The following is a 22861-nucleotide window of genomic DNA, read 5'->3' on the forward strand; positions in this document are numbered from 1 at the left end:
TAAGTTCCCATACTAAATAAATGTATGCATAAGTCAAGCTGCAATCCTACACATACTTTCCTGAGAGAAATTCCAATTGAACTCAATAGCATATGCTTCCGAGTACACATGCATAGACTTGCCTTTTTCACACTCAGAGAAAGTGCACTAGATTTGCACTGGTACAGAGATGTAAACTTTAACTGTTTTGCACACCCTAAGAACTATTTTCTGTACCATATCTCAACAAGCAAGCTATAATTACATGGAGTACAGGTGTGACCATTGTTTGAATAATAACCATAGAATGCATTTCATAAATCTAACAAGTATATACATGTGAACATGTAGATAGACAGATTCTTTCCCCCGCCACACACACACATACATATACATTTTTCTGGGTCTTCAGACCTTTACTCTAACAGCATTGCAAAACAGGGAACGCATGGGTTTATTTATAAAATTAAAATATTTATATGTCAAATTTCCATTTGACAACTCCCAAGAAACCTTCTAACAATAATAAAACTATAATAATTTAGATGGTGGCAGAAGAGGGACTCTGTAACTGGACAGTCTCAAATACCAAGAAAGAATTCCTTCTGGTGCTCAGGTCTCAAGCCTCCAGGACAGGAAGGATGTAAATAAGAAAAGGTAACCACCAGCACTTTAGTTTCAAGTTATAGAAGGTTGGCTGACCATAGGTTTTTAGATCAAATTCCTTCCTGAAAGGAAAGTTTTTCATTCATCTCCTTCTGTTCTCAGGAATTATTCTTTAGGATAAGTGTTCACATTAAATGTGTCTCCATTTTTAAAAAAAAATCCCAAAACCTCCCTGCACATTTAAACTAGTACATTAAGTAAAAAGTTCAAGTACTTCAGAGAACACTAGGCTCCTAATCAGGCATGGAACAGATTTCCTAAATACCTTTGGTCAGTCAGTACTCTGGTCAGGTGTTATTGATTTCTCTTATCAGCAAATTCTCCAGCTACTTTCTACATAAATGTTGTCAATGCTTCTGCAACATATGGCAAGATCCAAAGGGTTCATTTTTTAAAGGAGCTCTGTCGTTAGCCTACAAAGGTTATAAAGGTAATTTTGGCAAATGGAGATGCATTTCTGAATAGAGCCCTTCAAGGTTTCCTCTGCATTCTAACTAAGAAAGGCTTGTGTTACAGTTACAGTCAGCGTTTTGTTGACCTTTCCCTTTGGGTCACTGAATGAATAATAATGCAGTTGGAGAATTTATCTGGAAATGAACTAGCATGTGAACAGTCACACGGGTGAACAGTTAACCCATAAAGTGCAATCACGTATGAAATAACCATAAGGCAAAAAAAGAGGCACCCCCCCAGATTTAATCATCATTCTTGCTTATTTCTTCCTCCCTCATGACCTCTCATCTTCCATTCACTGCTACACAGAAAATGTTGGCACAGAGGAACACATATTAGCTGGCGAGATACAACCGCCTTTCTGGGTAGAGTCCTGAGGTAACACTCAAAGACCGATTGTCTCCCTACCGGCCCAGTCGTGTAATCATCCACCCATACAAGTACTAGATCCCATTCAGGAGCTAAAACCAAGACAGGAAGATTCTGAAATCGCAGTACAGTGCTCGGTGGGTGACCCAAAGGGAGTTGTTTAGATGGCGAGCCTGAGGCTATATGTTTGATGGGAAGGGGAAAGGTGGGAGGCGAGGCGCTCCTGTGGTGAAAAGGAGGTTCTGGCCACACATGGGGTGTACTTTAATGGGTCTTCTCTTGAGAGTGAGAAAGGAAGCAAGAGAGGAAATCCCTGGAGTCTCATGGGATCCCTCATTTCCTCACTCTCAAGAGAAGATTCCTGGCAAGGCAGGGTCCACGTGAGGTGGTGGAGGAGGAGGAAGAAAAAGAAGAGCAGGACGGGAGGGACGTAAATAAGAAAAAATCACTGCGGGGCGAGAGGTTGACCTGGGCAAAAAAAAGATATTGGATGCAGAACTGAAGCGCTCGCTCGCTCGCTTCCTCCTCCTCCTCCTGCACCACCACCACTACCCCGGAACGGATACCGCCTCCCTCCGCCTCCCATCTCCTCACCAGAGCATCAGGGGGATCCCGGCCGCCCTTCCTCCGGGTTCGGGTTCTGGCTGCCCCGCCGCCCGCCATGCCGGGCCGGGCAGCGGCGGCAGTACTAGCCGGCCTCAGGGGCAGGGGGGGGGGGCGTCGGTCACCAATCGCACAACAAGGCGGGACTTCCGATGGCCAATGGAGAAAGGCGAGGGGCATTCTCCACAAAGCGCTCAGCGACTGCGGGAGCGCGGGGGGCTTCCTGCCGCCCAATCAGAGGCAAGGAGGGTCCTCCACTCAAGCGTACCAAAGACGGAGGCCCTCAGCTGTCCAATCATGTGACGCGAGGAGCGGAGGGGGGCGAGGGCCGTCCAATCAGTGAGGCCGCATCCTTTTATTTTCCCTCTCCGGTTCTCCCCGTTTCCCCCTTTAACTCTAGGCGGGGCGTTACATATCCTCTGTAGCCAATTGAGGAATAGCGTGGGAGGACCAGCGTCCTCTGCAGAGATTAGGAAGGGTCGGGGGGCAGAATAATAAAGGTATGGACTGGAATCCCAGACACTGGGAAAGAGGGAAGGGAAGGAAGTCAGGAAGGGAGGAGAAGGGACCAGTCGTAGCACATCCGACCTATTGTAGGCTGATTGAGACGCTAGCCGCTAGGAGGAAAAATTCTCATCCGAATGCGGCAATGCGTGTAGGTTTGTGCAAATCGCAAAGTGCCAATGGCATCCGTGGGTGACCGGGGCCAGATGAAGCTTTTGCGAAGAGCACATTGCTGCTTGCAGGTAGCCTCGCTTCCCCACCCAACCCAAAGGTGGGTACCGTGGAAAACTTAACTCGCCTTTGACCGGGGGGGGGGGGGCGGGCAAAGGGTTGACAATCCCACAGTCACCGAGAGGCTGTCCTGGGAAGCTGAAGCGTAGCATGTTGGGGTCAGGGCACGCTTCCCTTCCCCACCGCTCAATGGAAACTTCCCTTGGGATTCTCCGTAATCCCCACATGACATGCTAAAGAGAGCGGGTGGTTAGTCTTGTTTGTACCTGATCCTGTGCGGAAAAGCAACAGCGGCGGCTCCCCCAGCTAAAGCAAGAGTAGGAGAGGGTTAAAGGAGGCGGCAAGGCATGCCAGCGGAACTTCCGTCCTGCAAAATGCTAGTTTGGGTCCTCTCCAGGGGTGGGGTGGGGAGGCTGTAGGGCAGAGCCTAAATATACAAAATGGAGCTGTAGAAGGGTAGGGGGAGATGTCTTTCAAGACATCTTCTGGGGCTTGGGTGTATTCTCTTCCTAAAACGATAAATAACATTATGCTCTGCTGCCAACTGCAGGTACTGTATCAGAAATATCCTGCAAAATAAGGGCTGTTTTGGACGTGGCCTGTAAGTCCCTTAATAAACACACAGAAACAGCAGCAGCAGCCTGATTGAGAAGTGGAATTGCGGTGCAATGAGGAGAACAAAGGTGCCCCCAAATATAGATAATAAAAGTAAGATTCTCCATAGGGAGGGAGACAAACTACTTACCTGCATCTCAGCAAAATGAGATCCCCAAAAAGCTGAGACAAATAAAAATAACAGCTAGAAAGCAAATGCGGGAATTTCCAAATAGATTAGGGTTTGAGGAGAAATGTAGGCTATCAGGTGTAAATGTGGGGCAGCAGATTGGAGCCAATGGCTTCCTAAAGGATTCAAACATCCTGTTGAATGAGTAGGGCAAAATAACACAGAAGTTAGCAATCCATTAATGGGGCATAGTTTAGTGTAGATCTTATGCTTTGAATGCTGAAGGTTCAATCACTGGTGTCTATTTAAAAACTCAGGTAACAGGACTGAGAAAGGATTCTACTTGAAATCCTGCAAGAGCTCCTGCCTGTCAGATAGACCATATTCTATCTACTCGATGAACTGCCATGGTTACTTGATCTCTCAGTTTGAAAAGTTTTCCTCTAGTTAGGGATTTCCCAGCACTTCATATTTAGCTAGATTCATGCTACCTTTATAAGACTTTGTTAAGCCAAATAATCTCACACTTAATGCTTCTTTCTGCAGCAGTGCTTGCTTTCTACCAGTTTACTCCTGATGTCAATAAAAAAGCAACTATAACAAACCAACACCACTCGGTTTTGCATCATGTTCATCACCTGCTGTGAACTGCCAAGCAGCATTATCCTATTATTTCTAAAGCACCTATATAAACTAGTTGTATATAAAACAAAATGAAAAGATGCAGGCTTACAATTCTAAGACAAGACATATTAAGGAAAAGGATGCGTGAAGGGAAATGGTAAAGGTGTGAGATCAATTAAAGAAAATTTATGAAGTTTTTAATTGGACATCTAAATGCACCAACAGTTGAGTGGAATAGGTAAAGGGGTAAAGCACAACAAAAAGAAGAGAACCACCAAGAAAAAATGGTACAGTTGGGAAATGGAGAAACCAAAAAAACAAGAAAGGGAAGAGAAGGGGATGAACAGCTAAATGAGTAGGACAGAGATAATTAAACTTTTGAAATTCAATAGACATTTAAATAGAAAGCAATAAGAAGTCAAGTTTAAATCAAGAATTAAATTATAGCAACAAGTGGAATAGATTAAATGAGCTGAATAATTTGAGACCTAAGAAAGGGGTGAGTGAACAGATAGGACTGAGCAACAGAGCATTGCATTAATCAGTTTTTGAAATTTATAAGAGTGAACATGCACTCTATCCTTCTCTGATAAACAACTGGTTTCCAGCATAGGTTAGCTTGTACATCAGTTTACATGCTTTGTGGAATCCTGTGGAATCTTTGCGCAGCCTGGCAAGGAATGCATATTTGTATAACTACTATTGCAACTCAAAAAAGTTGCATATGTTACGCAGTATACAAATTCTGTTTGTTAAATAAATAGATATTATGCTGTCAGGAATTACCCCTTGCTTCCAATTGGAATGAATAGTTTCCTTGCAGTGAAAACATGTTCCCTGGAAATTTTCTAGGACTGAATCACCTAGATATGTTTATTTGCTGAAGTATATAACGTTTAAAAAGAATTTACCCAGCTTTTCAGTAAAACAACCAAATGGCTTATAAAAAACACACACACATACAATTTGATATAGAAGTCATACAAAAAACAAAACAATAAAATGGAAGTACTTATACGTCAATTATAGTAACAATCTAAAAGCAGCAGACCATAGCAATTTATTAAAATAGCAGACCATGTGCTGAAAGCCAGCTGATTTTTGAAAAAGGCTTTAGTTGGTGTCTAAAAATAGAAAAAGGGAGCATAGCAGATCCCATCTCCCCCCCCCCCCGGGAGTTTATTTCACAAATATGGTGCCTTCGCTACAAAGGCCCAGCCCATAAAAATTCATGTGAGAGTAGCCACTTTCTATGATATTCTCATCCTATATCTTTCAGAGCATTAAAGTTTAATGTTGTCACTTTAAATTTCTTAGCTTTCTTCCTTACACTCTTCCTTCGCTTTTCTTACATATTTGTTGGTGTTACTTAGCATTCACAGAGTTTCCTTCAAAATATTTCTATTACTTAAGCACCACCTCTTTTTTCAGCGTAGTTATTAAAGATTGACAGCATTGAGTTGAGTCCAACAATTGTTCCTTCACTGTTAAGAGTCTGCTGTGTGTGTTTTTCTGAGCTAGTGCCTTGCATTTGTTTTGGTTTAAATTAGAATTGTTCCAAGTGCTCTTTTTTAGTTTTATACTGTACGGTTGTACTTTGGACATAATGCAAGACGCAAACATCTCAGATTTAGATTAAGTGTGACACTGAAACTGTGGAGACTGCCATCTACTCATTAAACATTGACATGCAAGCAGCTGACCTGAATTTTTTGATGATCTTTATGTAGTCAGTCTGCGCTCTTTGTGTCAGTTGTTGAGTTAACCATGCTTTTGTGATTAAGTAGATTATCCATTACAAGTAGGTCTTTCACAATTTCATTTTAGATCCACAACTCCCTTGAGAGATAAGAGTGTCCCCTTCATTAAATAGTTCCCACCAGCAACTAAAAGCATTTTCATTGGCTAATATTTCTGCTGGGCTCTTTTGAATACGCTCGTATATTTATTATATTTCAACTTTGCTTCTATACTGGTTTTTAAAAGATTGTCACTGTTAGCAGCATTCACCACATGTTATTTTCCAAATAAACGAAAGGCCATTCAACATATTAAATAATAATACAAGAACACTCTGAACTAAATCCAATACAGCAAACCACAAATCAACAAATCCCAACAGTCAATAAATAGATATAACCTAAGCCGTTACAAAAGCTTTTTAATAAGCCAAAATCCCTATAACAAAATCATGACTTCACCAGACACCTGAAATAATACAGTGAAGGAGCTTAACATTTCTCTCTTGGCAGGACATTCCATAGGGTTGGTGCTACATGGGGGAAAGCCCTAAGCCTAGCTGACACTACCTTCACCTCATTAGGCTGTAGGACCTGCAGCAGAGTCTCAGATGATGATTGCATCTTGTGGAGCAGAGAAGCCTGCTGAAAAAGCTAGTCCATGAGATACCTACGTCCCAATCCATTGAAAGCTTTGTGGCTAATACCAATATCCTGAATTGAACCTGGAAACTAATCAGCAGTCAGTGCAAATCACACATTCTTGACATGATAAAATCAAATTGCTGGGCACCATCAGCATGTGTCTGGAGAAGTGTCTAAGAAATTTAATACATAAATGGAACACGATCCAGCCTAAAAGAAGCATATACAAAGTTTACTTGATATTAGAATGAGAGAAATCTGCTGTTTAAATCAGGCTGGAAAGTGCCCATAGAAATCATGCTTCCCGGTTGCTTCCCAAAGGAAGGGGGTCCAGTGAATCATCTGGTCCAACTTTTGCCCTAGACCAGGATATTCTATACCTAATGCATTACCATTAAAGCATTAACTGAAGATTACTTAGCCAATACCTCCAATGTTCCCTCATCAAGTTTCGTACAGTTAGAAAGTTGATCCTAATGCTTCACATAAATTAACCCTTACATATTGCCCTTTTCTCGGAGTGAACAACTCTGCCTGAAAACTCATACTGTTTCCCTCAGTTTTCTTTTCTGGACTAAAAAAATGCATAATTTCTCCCACATTTCCTCGGATAATTTGCCTTCTGGATTCTTTGTCTCTCTTGTATATCACTTCTAAATCCTTTCTAATGTCAGTTCAACGACTTTTGCAGTTGAATCTCCCATAAATGCTATGTGTCATTATTGCTTCTTGAGTCTTGGAAACAGGTGCTCTTTTAATACATATGAATATAACATCAGCTTTTTATGACGCAACGTTAGGAATAAGGAAAGCTGCCTTATACAGATTCAGATCATTTGTTATCCAGCTCAGTGTTGTCCAACATGGCTCTTCAAGGTTTCAGGTAAGAGTCTTTTCCAACCCTAACTGGAGATGCCAGGGATTGAACCTGGAACTTTCCACATTATTATTGTGTAGCAACGTTGATCCACAAAATTACAGGTCATATTTTTACTACAGCTCAGTCATTATTTTGCACATGACACAAGAAGACCAAGTGGACTTTTCTTATGTTCAGCTTGGACTGATTGCCACCATTTAAAAAACCAATTGTATTTGGTATTTGCATATTTCTCATAAATACTTCAACATGCCCTCCTATTCCTGGCATATGAAGACTACTTCACTAGATGATAAAATGTCAGGTGTTGTGTTTCCCTATCAGAATTTTAAAAATAAGGACACAACAGAGGTGCCATCCCCTTCCCCCAATCATAATCATAAGCAATATGAAGAACTGGTGAAAATGAAGGGATTTGGATTTTCCTCTCAACTGTGTTAGCTCTGCTACCCTGCACTCAAGGAAATAATTCAATCCTCCAAGGATAATATGAACAGCATATAAGGCAGTCCTCAAAGCCGACCAAGAAATTGGCTCTAGAAATTGCATTAGTTTCTAAAGCTGCCTGAGATAACATATGGAAAGAGACTTAATCCACTAAATTCTGTTAGGATTAAGGGAAACATTTCCTACTACAACAAATGGAAGAGGACTTTTGCTGCCAGCTTCCCATAGTCATCTGGTTGGCCACTGTGGGAGCAGAATTCTTGACAGTGGTCATCTGACTGAACCATCAGGGCTCTTCTCATGCTTTTCACTTTTTTTTTCCTTTTCAGGACATACCCAAGAGAGAAAGCAACATAACACCATTTCTTTTCACTCACAGCTCCACCTAAAGCATTCCAATGTATCATCAGTGCTCTATAACCCATCCTAGACAATGAGACACCCTTCTCATAGTGCTTGAGTAGGAGGTCTGTCCTTGCTTACAAATGGCTCCCTAATTTAAAACAGCTACTCTCACGAGCAACAATAGTCAATCAGACCCTGCAACAATACTATCCCAGGACCATGATAATATCCCTTACAACATCAAGGTGTCATTTGTTCACTCCTTGTCTGATTTGTTATAGGCTGTCACCTACTGGAAATGCCCTGTGGGGGGTGGGGTGGGGGTTAGACCCATTTCATGCTACCAAGTCTAACTAGGCCCAAATCTGTGAGAGGATAGGTGTACTGTCCAACAGAACTAAGTGCAGGACATTGAAATTAATAAAAGTAAACAAGATTTAGTGACAAAAGGTATTGTTGAACCTAATTACTAATGAAATAAGATACTGGCAGCTGCTGGGTTGGCTTAACAGAGCTTAAACGCCTTAACAAAGATACAAACTTTCCTTGTTAGGCAGAATTGCTGTTATCAAAATGAATGTATTGCCTAGAATGTTATTTCTGTTTCAGACATTACAAATAATAGACAAGATGGACTGTTTCAAGAGGTGGCAGAAAGACATATCGAAATTTGTTTGGCAGGGCAAAAAGCCAAGAATAAAATTTAAGACATTAACAGACGTAAAAGATAGAGGGGGTTTTGCCCTGCCGGACTTAAGACTTTACTATGAATCAGCAGCGTTTTGCTGGTTGAAAGACTGGCTGCTCCTCGAGAATACAGACATTTTGGATCTTGAAGGATTTGATAACAGATTTGGTTGGCATGCATATATATGGTATGACAAGGTAAAAGTGCATAAAGGTTTTAAGAACCATATGGTGAGGAAAGCTTTGTATAATGTTTGGATAAGGTATAAAGATTTGTTTGAAAGTAGAACCCCTAGGTGGCTGTCACCAATGGAGGCAAAAGAGGTGAAAAAATTGAATATGGGTTCTAATTGGCCTAAATATTTTGAAATTATAGAACAAGATGGTGAAAAAGTAAAATTGCAGAGTTTCGAGAAACTGAAGTTTAAGGTGAGAGATTGGCTACATTATCGACAGATAAATGAAGTATTCAAACAGGACAGAAAGAAAGGCTTCCAAGTGGAGAAGTCAAAACTAGAAACAGAACTGTTAGAACCCAATACTAAAAACTTGTCAAGAATGTACAACTTGCTGTTGAAATGGAATACTCAAGATGAAATGGTGAAATCCAGTATGATTAAATGGGCACAGGATATGGGGCATGACATTGAGCTTGCTGACTGGGAGCAGTTATGGACCACTGGTGTTAAATTCACGGCATGTAATGCCTTAAGAGAAAACATTATGAAAATGATCTACAGGTGGTACATGACTCCGGCTAAGTTAGCAAAGATCTATCATCTGCCCAACAACAAGTGCTGGAAGTGTAATGAAACGGAGGGAACCTTCTATCACCTTTGGTGGACCTGCCCGAAGATTAAGGCTTTCTGGGAAATGATCTATAATGAAATTTAAAAAGTTCTGAAGAGAACCTTTATTAAAAAACCAGAAGCCTTTCTCTTGGGTATGGTGGGCCAAATGGTGCCAAAGAAGGATAGGACATTTTTTATGTATGCCACAACAGCAGCAAGAATCCTTCTAGCAAAGTATTGGAAGACTCAAGATTTACCCACGTTGGAAGAATGGCAGACGAAGGTGATCGATTATATGGGACTGGCAGAGATGACTGGCAGAATTCGAGACCGGGGGAAAGAGGCGGTGGATGAAGATTGGAACAAATTTAAAGTTTATCTTAAAAACTGTTGTAATTTGGAAAATTAGGGGATCAGGGTAAGAAGAGATAAAGAACTACAGTTGTTTTAATAACTTATGGAAGTTAAATTTATGAAATATAAATAAGTTTATTACGAAAGGGTTGCTGAAAAATCTTGAAACAAGAATGCAGAAAAGGGGTGGTACGGGGAAGTCGATTTTGTGTTTGTTTATGTTTTTGCTTTGTTTCTTTTTTACTTATGAAAAATTAATAAAAATTTATTTTAAAAAAAACAAACAAAGATACATGGTTCGTAAAGCAATTCTTGAGGAGAGACCTGGTCCCTGTGAAATAATGTGATAAAGTAGCCGTGTTGGTCTGACGCAGTCGAAATAAATTTAAAAATTGTCCAGTAGTCCCGATCTGAAAAAGTGTGCATGCACACGAAAGCTTATACCTAGAACAAACTTAGTTGGTCTCTAAGGTGCTACTGGACAATTTTTAAAGTTTTTTATTTATTTCAGACCAACACGGCTACCTACCTGAATGTGATAAGGATTAGTATTATTCAGCACCTTCAACTGAAGTCCACTTTAAGCAGTTGGGGCAAGCTATTACTATGTACTGTACAAGGTACAGAAACAACAAGAATCCAGTCGTGGCTCATCACAACAATCCCTCATCACACCCCACGCTGAGCACAAAAAACTAAAAGGCCTCATCATGGCTGGATGCTGGAGGGTTCGACCACTCGCCTCTTCTCCAGCCAACTGTGTTCACTCACAAACCACATGACCTCTGATATAGGCAATGACCTGCTTCTGACAAAAGGTGAGATTAGCAATTATCTAGGTAGTTAAGACAGACAGCGACATGATTCTCATTTGTTATTCAGCCTGTGTTTTGTCTCTCTGGAAACACAACTCCATGCTCTCAGGTGTCTTACCTGCTGGAAAGCCTCCACAACAAAATCAGATTTCCTGCCACAATGAATCTTGAGACAACTGAATCTTGAAACTGTGCACTCAGGATCAGTCTATGCAGGCAACCATCTAACTGCCACCTAGAAGATTAGGGCCATGATTACTGGGTGGTGTTTAGGGCTTTAATGTGTTGTTTCACATTAAATGGTATTTTCAAACAGATGTCAAGCTGGATGTCGCTAAGAGGACATAAAAACTAGGAAGTAATTAAGTTTGATTAAACAACATTATAATGTCGTACAGCTTCTCTGGGATTTACTGATGCTTTCAAGAAGCATCATTTGTGGGTTGCCTTGCCAATAGTCAGACAATAGCTTTGCACATTCAAAGGTTCATGCGCTGCTCACAGAACCAACCCAGAGAGTGAAGTGATTGTGTTAGGTGGCAGAGATGTGTGTTTGTGTGGCTGCCACTCAGCTGCTGCTGCTGCTGCTGCTGCTTCTTCTTCTTCTTCTTCTTCTTCTTCTTCTTCTTCTTCTTCTTCTTCTTCTTCTTCTTCTTCTTCTTCTTATCATTATCATTATTTATTTCTACCCTGCCCATTTGGCTGGGTCTCCCCAGCCACTCTGGGTGGCTTCCAACAAAAGATTAAAATAAAATACTATTATCTCTGTTGGAAGCAGAGTGCACCATGCATCCTGTCCTGTATCCCCTAACTAGCCTACCGCCCTCAAGCACAGTGGAGGACAATGTCCTGTTACCTGCACTGAAATAAGAGGGTGGGGAAGGTGCAGACGTGTCCTTTGGGCAGCCAGTTGTCTTAGGTGTGCTGCGTTTGTTATCCTTAGTACTTCACAGCACATACAGTGGTGAAAAGGGCACACACTTTCCTGCTATCAGAGAACTTTGCTTCCCTAAGCAGCTCTCTTCTTCTTCCCTCTCCTCTAAATCCATGTCTTATATATATTCTACTAAGCAAATAATTATTTTAAATGAGACAAAATTCCTGTGTTTCTTAAAGCCAGGAAGTTATGATCAACAGAATAGATAAAGGCACAGTGATGAATCAATCAATGTGCAAATAGGTTCCATTAATTTTCTCATCATATCTTGTTGCTAACTTAGTCTATTCCAGGTGTCTCTCAGAAAAGCATCCCAGCAGGAGCCTTTTAACTTAATGGAAGTAAGCAGAGGCTGCTCTGTGGGTGATAAGCCGAGTCCCATAGTTGTAATTGTTAACAAAATGTTAGAGAGCTCAGGTGCAGCCCTAGGGAGTAGCTATCCTTCTTTCTAACTAAGCTCGGCGAACTAAGTGGAAGTTCTGCTGATACTCAACTCTCTGACTCAGACTATGGCCAGATTTACAAAAAGGCCAATAAATGAACAATGCAGGCAGGACTCGCACCTCTTTGGCACGCTGATCTAGCTCTTGGATTTCAGCAGCGATAATTCATCATCCTCCGGAATCTATTGTGCTAAATGAGTGGCTGTAGCCTACCTCTAGTCAGCCTCTCACTAACTCCAGCTTTCATCTGTCTAATTTTTTACTAGTTGATTTTTCCTTGCCCCATCAAGCTTTGTGTGCTTGATTAAGACTTATAGAAGTTTGCCACACTTCAGTGACATTTGGATGGGTTCCAAGAAAGGTATCGCTCAGCTTTGGAGGTTTTTTCTTTTCGATCAACACAGCTACCTTTGCTTTTTAGCACCCACTGTGACCCTGCAGGGGACCCTGGGACATGCCTCTCAGTTAATATGCAGCCTTAGTAGCAATAAAAATATCGGTATCTTAAATAATTGTCTGGGTTGTTTATGCAGTTGAGCCAGCCATGTATAATGATTCCGTGAGAGAGGTGCCTTCCCTGAGTGATTCTGAGGTGAGTCAGTTCTTACGTCACATGGCCAACACTTTGTTGTGTATACACCAGTCTTTGTGGCAATGAGCACTGGAAAGTGTGAAGCAAAAAGCCTGTAGATAATGCATACAGTGCATGGCAGCTGTGGCTGGATTAGGGTTCCCTGGCAGAAGTCCACTACTCACCTCTTCCTTCACGTTTCTCCTTCACACTTTGTGGTGTTTACAATGCAAACATTTGTACACATATAACAAATGCAATTGCCATGCATCATGCATTTACTGTAGGTGAAAGCTAGATTAGAAACATGGAGTTGTTGTTCAAACCAGATTTTTTTGGGTGTCGGTGTGTGCAAATTGAATCAGTGAGGAAGTGCTGAGAAAAGGAGCATTTACATCTTCCCCATGTGTGTCCCCCCCATTCCCAGTCTAAATCTATATACCCTTCCTCCCCCATTTGCCTCATGAGGGAAAGCATTCAGGTATGTTGCCTGTATTCTCCCCTCTCCCAGAACAAATAACAGCATTTCTGGAAATGCATTTTGGAAATGCATGTGTTTTTATATTGTAAACCGCCCTGTGATCTTCAGATGAAGGGCAATATGGAAATTTAAAGAATGTAATAATAGGCCCTCAGGCAGAAGATATAGAAGCATGATTAGTTGCACCAACAGGGTAAAGAACAGCTTCTATCCATGGGCTGTTAGGCTGCTGAATGATTTCTTTCGGGTTTGGTGGGTGTGCATCAGTAAACGACGAGAATTAAGACTAAGAGAGCTGAGTGGGGGGGGGTGTGCTCATGTAATCTCACTGTATACAAGTTGTGCAAGTGACAATAAAGTATTTCAATTTCAATTTGCCAGTGCCAAATCTCTGATCTGACCCAAACCCCCACAGCTCTTTTGAAGTTAAAATATATTTATACCCCCACACATCTTACTGGGTTGCCCCAGCCACTCTGGGCAGCTTCTAACATACAGTATATATAAACATAAAAAAAACCTTCCCTATAGAGTATTGCCTTCAGACAGCTTGGGGGATCAGATAATGTCATACCCTCCAATGAAAATAGCGACATCTTAAGAAAAGTGGGACATTCCGGGATCAAATCAGAAACCAGGATGGCTTCTATAAATCAGGGACGTCCCTGGGAAATAGGGACACTTGGAGGGTTTGAAATTATCTAACTTAAAACAGCTGATTAGAGAATAACTGTTAGAACCTGTTGGAGATCAGAGAGATACCTGAAAAGAATGTATTAGAACACTCTTGCTTCTATGATTGGCTGTTTGCTTGGAAACTTTCAGGATGCAATTGGCCAGATTTAGCCATGATATTGTTTCTGCTCTGTATGATTGCAAGAGTTCTTCCCACCCCATCCCCAGCTTCTTCCAAAAGCATTCATGCATTTTAAGAGTGCCAGCGCTTTCTAGGGTGGACTATTTCACACAGTGCTCTTTGTGATAGAACCTGTGACATTTTTAGGAATTTGAAACATGTTCACAGATAAGCCATCGGAATAGTATATCATGTGCTGATCTCTCACAAGCAGCAGCCCTGGCATATTTTCTGCATTCATTCAGATTCAAATCTGCAAATCTATTTCTATACACATCTAATCAGTTTGTTTTGCATTTGCTACCAGCTGTACAATACACCCATACCACAGTGCACCATATCCAGCTCTGAATATTATAAAAACACAACCAGATCTTGAACAGTGGCTTTTTGACACTCCCCAAATCCCCTACAGTCAAGAGATATATTAATGGCAATGCTGTTCCTGCAGTGGAATCTCTCTTTTGCGGTCAGAGTTGCTTTTCAAATGAGAGTGCTCCCCCATCCCCAAATCCTACCTTGAATTGCTGAGCCCTGGCCTCACCTGGACTCCGAAGCATCTTCCTTAGCGACAGACTGCCAAAACTGCTTTGCCATTCTGAACTGCTGACTCTGAAAGGAGCTGATGGCTCAGGTTCCAAATTCTATGCTTGTTCACTAGCGGACCTAAAAATATCCCCGGGAGCAGGATGACTGAATTCATGCAACAGCATCTGTTATCCTGGCACCTCTTCAGAGAGTAAAAGCTGAACTGTCAATCTGCAACAGAGTAATCAGCCCCCAAAAGAACCTCCTTTCTCTCCCACCCCTAGGGCAGGCGAATACTCCAGCATAGGCTGCATACACCTGCTACAGGAGGGAAGAATCTATGGAGAGATTTGTCCTTCAGTATTGTTTTATTGTTTTTAATATTCAGTTGGAAGCCGCCCAGAGTGGCTGGGGAAACCCAGCCAGATGGGCGGGGTATAAATAATAAATTATTATTATTATTATTATCAGTGGAGCAAGTCACTCAGACATGTTACAAAAGGCAGGTTTTTGCCTAGAGTACACATGTACAAAGGTATAATGCATGTATAAATGTGTGGAGGTCAGCAACAGCAAAACATGTACAAGGCATATGAATTGTTTACATTGCTATCTGCAGAACGCCTGGTGGTGTTGTGTTATTGCCCCTTGGCAGGAAAGAGTATCTTTCAGGTGGAGGTGTTTGCCTATAGTACTGGATAGACTGTTGGTAGATAGCTGGTGACTCATGCAAAAGAAAGCCTTTGTCTTCACATCCCTTCACTTAGCACCGTGTCTCCTGGGCACATGCTTCATGTTCCATAATGTTAAAGCACAGGGGCCAAGCATTACGTCCATGTCTAATTAGCTGGTCCACCACTGCTATTACATTTTAGTCCTGGCTGCATGGATATTTGGGGAGGGAAACAGAGTGAGGAGGGGACAACACTGGGCAGTTGCCTAGCAACAGGAACATCTCATTTTGGGCAGTGCACCTGCTTGGTCAGAAATGGCATGTGATGAAGTGCTTAGCAGCACACAAGACTTCTGACATCTCACACAAAAGACACAGGATGCTGCAGGGATGTCTAATGCAAAGGATTCTGTGACATCCTGCTATTTAGCAGTAGAATAATAATACAATAATAATAATAATAATAATAATAATAATAATAATAATAATAATAATAATTTATTTATACCCCGCCCATCTGGCTGGGCTTCCGCAGCCACTCTGGGCGGCTTCCAAAAGAATATTAAAATACTGTGATACATCAAACATTAAAAGCTTCCCTAAACAGGGCTGCCTTCAGTTGTCTTCTAAAAGTCTGGTAGTTGTTGTTCTGGTAGAAGGTGTGCTAGTCAACTAGGAATAACACCAGGACAACTTTTGGCCTGGCCAGTACTGTGCCTGTAAGCTCAGACATTCTGCTTTCATCTGGCCACCACCTCTCCCCCGTGTTACATGGACAGGGGTTCAAGGGGCCTCTGGAGCAGTGTTTCCCAACCTTTTTTGGGCAAAGGCACACTTGTTTCATGAAAAAAATCTCGAGGCACACCACCATTAGAAAATGTTTAAAAAATTAACTCTGTGCCTATATTGACTATATATAAAGTAACTCTCTTTAATAGGAATCAAATAAACACAAAGAAAGTATTTTATAATTACTTTATTATGAAACAGTAAGTAAACAGAAATATGAAAAATTATAAAATACTTTATTCAGTGCGCAACCTGGGCCTGTTTGGCTGAACACAAAGCTGATATTCTGGCTGGAATCAAAGGAAGACACACACATAGCTCTTCGTCAACAGCTCTCAGTCTCTCTCTGTATTTAGTTTTTATAGCAAATGAAGGAAGAGTAAGCAGGCTGGGGTGGGTTAAGTAAGGGCTGAAAGTGCCTAGATGAAGTGGGGAAAGCTAGAGAGGAGGTACATTCTGACGTTTGAGGATAGACTAGGTTCTTTATGTGAATGATAGGTGAGTTATTTGACAGATCGAACTGAGAGCAAGGTGTGGCTTGTGTAGCTGGGGTGGACATGAATGTTTGGGGTGCAAACCCCAGGCCGGCCAGGTCCGAGGGGGGGCAGGGAGAGACGGGCCTGCCTGCCTCTGCCTGCGCTGTGGTGTGTTTTGCCCCGACTGACGGACGGACCAACCTGCCAGCTGTCTCCGCAGTAGCAGCGCGGACTGGAGCTCCGTCATTCTCCCCGCCGGTGCCCGGGGAGGGGAGTGTGGGGCGGCCGCTGTGGAAGTGACGGCGTGCTCCTCCTCCTCCTCCTCCTCTTGCCGGGCTAGAGCCAGCCGGCTAGCGCTCGCCCCTCCTTGCTCGAGCCGACCCCGCCGCCGGGGGCCTTCCCGTCCTCTCAGCGGCGCCGCCTCGCGTCCCACGTCCGGGGGTTGGGAGGGGGCTGGGGGGGAGGAAGGGGGCGAGGGGGAGCAGCCGCCGCCGCTCCTGAGGAGATTCTGAGGCGGTGGCGGGCGACGCGTGGCGGAAGAGGAGGGGTCCCGTCAGCCCCGCGTTTCTCTCTCTCTCTCCCTCACGGAAACCTTCCCCTCAGCTTCTGCCGCTTTTTCTCTTCTTTCCCTCTTCCTTTTTTTTTTTTTAAAAAAATGAAAAATCTTTCCTTTCTCTCTTTTCCAGCCCCCCCTCCCCTCTTCACGGAATTTCACTGCACTCGGGCGCCGCGGCGCGCAGGCGCACTGCTCGTTCCTCTTTCCGCGCAGGCGCCTTCTCTCGCTCTTTCGCCTCCTTTTCTTTCTCTCTCGATGGTCCGCCTACAAAGGAGCGAGGGAGGTGCCCGCCATGTTTGGATTTGCATCCAGCAGGAGATGCCGCCGCCGCCCCGCCTCTCGCCGCCCGACTCGCCCGCCTCCCTCCCACGGCACACCAGGCAACGTCTCGCGGCACACTAGTGTGCCGCGGAACACCGGTTGGGAAACACTGCTCTGGAGTGCTATGGTCAGTTCATGCTGAGTACCTGCTAGATTAAAAGTGGCACTATATGGTACCACATCAGACCTACCAAGCACCCTGCAGTGTGACATGATGCCCCACTGATGCAGGCAGCAAATCATGAACATTCCTACCTTGATTTATAAATCCACCCAGCCCATAATTTATCCAGCGTTTTAGTTCTTATGGTGCAGAATTTAATGGTATGGAATATTTGCAGCCTACACAATCAAAGTCATCCTTTAAGGATATTGGAGTTGATACAAATTCTGTCACAGCACAGGAAGGCAAGGTCTGCAAGGTTTCTTCTTCTTCAGCAGTTTCACTATTCCATCCACCACGATCTTGAGAAGTAGTCCTGGCAAAAGGCCTCACAAAAGGGTAGTGGGAGTGAGCATTCAATCTGCCAAGTACTCCTTCCCTAAGAGACATACAAGAAGGCTCACAGCTAATTAAATTGCTTTTTACTCCAATCTGCCTGCCTACGCTCCACCACTCCCCCCTCCCATACAGGCACAGAGCTCTGGCAGAGCAATGTTGCTATGGGACAATGCCCTCTGAGTCTTCAGGGCATTAATTGCTGGCAAGCAGCCTTCCCTGAGGTCTCCTGTGAATCACCACAATTCACAAGGAACAGCTTGCAAGTAAGCCCACTTCTTATTACGTCCCTGAGCTGAGGCCAGACAGGTAACCCAAGAGTGTCTGCAAGCAGCAGAGCATTCATGGCATAGATTAGAAAGCAAATGAATGCTAACAGTTCCCCATAAACAGTGTTTGCTGCTAAGGGACTCACTGGGCTCTGGGACTCTTTCATCAGCACACAACATATGAAGATACCCAGGGTGACTTCCTTTATTTATATACCACTTGCATGCCAAAATAGCTCCTGAATCCATTACTATCCACACTTTAGGGAAATGCAGTTTCATAAGTCTGCTTAACCCAAGGTAGCTGCCACACCAGCCAGTATTGTGTTGTAGTTAAAGAGTTGGACTAGGAACTGGGTTCAAATCCCCACTCAACCATGAAACTCACTGTGTGACCTTGGGCCAGTCGCTGCCTTCAGCTTATCCTACCTCACAGAACTGTTGTGAGGATTAAGTGAGGAGAGAGAGAACCATGTGCGTCATCTTGAGATCTTTAGAGAAAAAGGTGGGCTACAAATGCAATGACTAATAAATATTGTAAAGAATATATTCAAATAGCATAGCACAAGCTGTACTGAATCTTAGTGGGAGGCCAGAGTTACTAGGGTAGAAGAGAAATCTTAAAATGAAGACATTCAGAGAAGTAAAAAACAAAACAAAAAACCAGGCATAGTATACAGAGAAAAATTCCCTTCTTCCATGATGGAAATGGTTGTGGGGAGAAGGAAAAATGCTGCTGTGAGCATGGTTTCCATAGAGCTGCATTTCCCATTCCCCAGAACTCCTGTTATGCTCCGCTAAGCCAAAGCAAGAGACAACACAGGGAGACACTGAAGCTCTTTACAAGTCCACAGAGCTAGAGCATCTTCCCTGACTCTCTTCTGGGAGATATGAGCACTGCAGAAACTTGCTCAGGCTTGCTTCCCTTATGTGTTGCCATTCCTTATCATTCGGTAACTATTCATGCTACACAACACCCAACTGGTTTTATCACATCGGCATTTTGGTAAACAGTGGTTACCCTTTCTTCAACCTTGTTCAATGAAATCTTCATGCTTCCCCATCCATATATTATTTTCATTAGAGAGGAGGGGTAGTACCTGTGGTGAAAGTCACACTGTGCTCCTTCTGGGGCAGTGTGTCTGCCTCTGGTCCTCATCCTGCTCTCAGCCCTCACCTGTGCCTCCTAGAAGCTGTCAGCATGCGACAGCGGCCACACACACCAGGAACAGCTTCAACTGGCTGGCTGAACCAGGCGCGGGTAGCCAATGGGTCTCAAACCCAGTGTTGAACTTCCCCTGCATGTGTAGACAGGCTGCAACAGATTGAGTGGATGAGACCAATAGTAGGTCCAGCGGTCAAAAATGTGGTTTCTGCACATGCTGTAGATGGAAATGAAAGGCAGGTGGGGCTTGTCAACCTGGGAAAGTAACCCATCCAGGAGAAGCAAAACTCTGATCCTATTCAGGACTACTTCACACACACACACACACACACACACACACACACACACACACAGAGAGAGAGAGAGAGAGAGAGAGAGAGAGAGAGAGAGAGAGAAATTGCATCCCCCACCTCAGCCCCAAGACCCACATGAAACCACAGGGCAGTTGTGTCTAGCTATGCTAGAAGCTATTAACAAATCCTGAGTACAGACTCTTGCTTTTTTTAAAAATTAAACCATTATTGGCTTTTTTAAAATGTTGATTTTTATTACATTGTGTGTTTCAGTTTGAACTCAAAAGGTAGGCTAATAAATTTATTAAAGCACCACAGAGCAGTTGACAAAAAAAATATATAGAGCATGCATGACAGGGAGGATTGGGAAAGCAGAATCTGTCTTTGATATTTGTATCTGGCCCCCAAATATTTGCACTTCAGCTCCTCATGCTGCATTGCCTCCAGTTAATTGCTAGCAGCCCAGTGACCCATTTCCCAAACTGTCCACAATCACCAGTTTGAGGAATTTACTATTTATTTGCTTTTATTGCAAACTGGAGGGTTAATTTATTTCTATCCCGGCCTGCTCTGAGAGTATAGAGGACATTTAAAGGAGAGATTTGAAAACAATGGAAGTGAAAGAACTGGGGCTTCTCCAGACCACTCCCCATGTCCTGCTCTATGTCTGAGTGTCTACTAAGAAGAAACAACAAAGATGAGTGCAGTTTTAAAAGATCTCACCTCAGCTGTAGTGAGCAGAGTTCTCTCCTTCCCAGCCCTGAGCTCCCCTTGCACCTCCTGTTGGCTTTTCCTCATACTTCCATAGTACAAGCACAGAGAGCTACTGTGCTTGCCTCAATCCAGCCCTGTCTGGGCCTCACACACAAGCTGAGAGGACAAGCCTGACCTTATGTTCATACCCTGGGCAAGTGGCAGGCAGATGCTGTCTTTATGTAGTGACAGCTCCTAGGCCTCCTGCCAGTTCTCGCTGTGTTCTACAAGGAGCAGAAAAGGCAGCCCCAGAGCAGGAATATACCCTGGGCAAGATGATAAAACCTTCCATCCTTGCAGCCCTCCTGTTTCTTTAATAATGTCTAGTAATGTCTAGTCATTGGCCCAGCCCCTGTGGAGATTTGGCATGAATGAGGCCAGAGAGGATAAAAACAAAGTGTAGGAAAGATTTATACATAGAAAGATTTAACACACCATACACCAGTTCTTAATTAGAAGAGGGAAGTCACTGACAGACATCTTCCACATAAGTCATGTGCCAGAAATGAGTTCTCTAGGACAGACAGAAGATCTAGACTGCATTAGCAGCAGGTACTGCAACAGGTAAGCTTCGCCCCTAAACCTTTCTGAAAAATGGGTTGAATTTAATGTAGCTAGATACATGGTATTTCAGCCAAGTGCTTCTGTGACAAACTCATCCCGAAGAGTAGAAGTCACTGGGAGCAGGCTTCAGGTGTAAACAACCCTTGCTCACACCTAAATCATTTTCTCCCTGTGCTAGTTTTTAGAGGATTTTGGTTTTCTGCAATGACCTTCAATATGTGAAGAGCATTTGTGCGTCTTCCTCAAAATATGAGCTGGAGTGTTGCAAAACTAGCCAGACAAAGAAAAATTTTGGCTGTTCAACTCTCTCACATATTTCCATAGGAATCTTTTTTCAGAAGATTAGCAAATGGAACAGTGAGACAACTAGTGATGCAACAGCCGCTAAAAATAAGTGAGAGTTCCTTAAGTTCTATCTCCACATGTATAATTGAAGCAAAAAAGCCACAACCAGCCCTACAACTAGTGCACAATCCTCCACAACTCAATGAACCTTCCAGCACGTACTTTTCCTTCCCCTTTCACTTACCTTTCTAGGATCCCATTCAAACCATGGTTATAGGCAGAGATGCAAAAGTTAGAAAGGTCTGCTGGCTTGTGTTTCACTAATAAAATCAGCCAGCAGCCAGAAAAGTTACCCAGAATCATTTCAAAGGAGAATCATGTGGGTAAACCCTAGAGAACAGCATTGTTAGCAGCTACATCTCCCACACCTTTGAGACATTTCAATTACTGGTACTTGCAGCGAAGGGAGTGAATATGAATTTGGTAGATTTTGAAACAGCTCATCTCACATCTCAGTACATGCCAGCAGGACTGTGCAGAGTGGGGGGTGGGCAGCTCAGTACACTTGCCCTGGGCTTCAGAGGGGTAAGCTGAGTGGCTCTGCCATCTTATGTAACTGGACCGGCTGCTTTTTTTTTTGACTTTGTAACTTTTATTATATAACAAGTCTTCTGCCCTGGGCCTCAAGACAAGCTCTGCACGGGCCTGGAAGCCAAGGACCAGATTTGCCAAATTCAGGTCTGGCTTGAAACTGAATTTGCCTGCCAATTCTCTCCCAAAGAAGCCACAAAAGCACAACCAAACCATCTTACCTTTGAGAAAGTTAAAGTTGTAACTAGTGGCAGAAAGGGCCAACTGTTTCTGCACTGGAAATGATGCACCAAAGTATGCTCACAAACATAATTTCCTGCTGGGCAAAATGTATTCATAGTTTCCTCTGCTTTTCAAGGCAAATGCTCAATATTGTAATTTCCTGTTAAGGAAACCAACAGGGCCTCTTACATCTTTATCAAGGCCTCCCCACGGCTTGCTGTCCTTTCCCCTTTTCAGAAAGTATTGTTGCTTTTCTTGGGAAGGGGGTAGTAAAGTTCCTTCCCCTTCCCAATGTGTGTGTATGATTGAAAGCATTCTGTAGGGCAGAATTCTCCAGAGATTGTTGGACTACAAGTTAGTCACTTCTGCTGCTCTATGGAGAAAATTTTTTTCAGGAGAGTTCATCTATCACTTTACAGTTGGAAATATTACCATTGTGCAAATCACGTTTATCCCATCCCATCCCGCAAGAAAAGGAGGAGGATAGAGAGGAAGAAAGTGTTCCATCCTTTTACCTATATTTTTCATTCTCACTCTTACTGTTCACATTTCATCTGCCTATCATTTTCTGAATTAGGAGCTGTGGGCTTAAAACCAGATGAACTTCCAAATGTATATTCAAGTGTGCACAAGGCATACCCCTACTGCAGTACATTTATTTTCAGAATATCTGGAATGACCCTTGAAGGTTGGGGGGGGGGGGGGAGAGGAGAAAAATCAGATGATCCAGGGT

General features: G+C 43.1%; 1 protein-coding gene across 12 annotated transcripts in view; it reads right to left on the reverse strand.

Moving 5' to 3' along the window:
- Positions 1-22801, reverse strand: part of ST3GAL3 (ST3 beta-galactoside alpha-2,3-sialyltransferase 3) — a 188463-nt gene extending 165662 nt beyond the window's left edge. For 2 of the 12 annotated variants that reach the window (XM_028733758.2, XM_077928805.1), the window contains exon 1: positions 2062-2227. The gene's annotated coding sequence lies outside the window, so the exon portion shown is untranslated. Of the gene's footprint in view, positions 1-2061; positions 2274-20436 lie in introns of those variants that run through there. The other 10 variants (XR_003707254.2, XM_077928801.1, XM_028733756.2 and 7 more) reach the window with 10 other exon arrangements.
- Between the last annotated feature and the right edge of the window lie 60 nt (positions 22802-22861).

Source organism: Podarcis muralis, chromosome 5, assembly GCF_964188315.1.
Source record: "Podarcis muralis chromosome 5, rPodMur119.hap1.1, whole genome shotgun sequence".
Lineage (NCBI taxonomy): Eukaryota > Metazoa > Chordata > Lepidosauria > Squamata > Lacertidae > Podarcis > Podarcis muralis.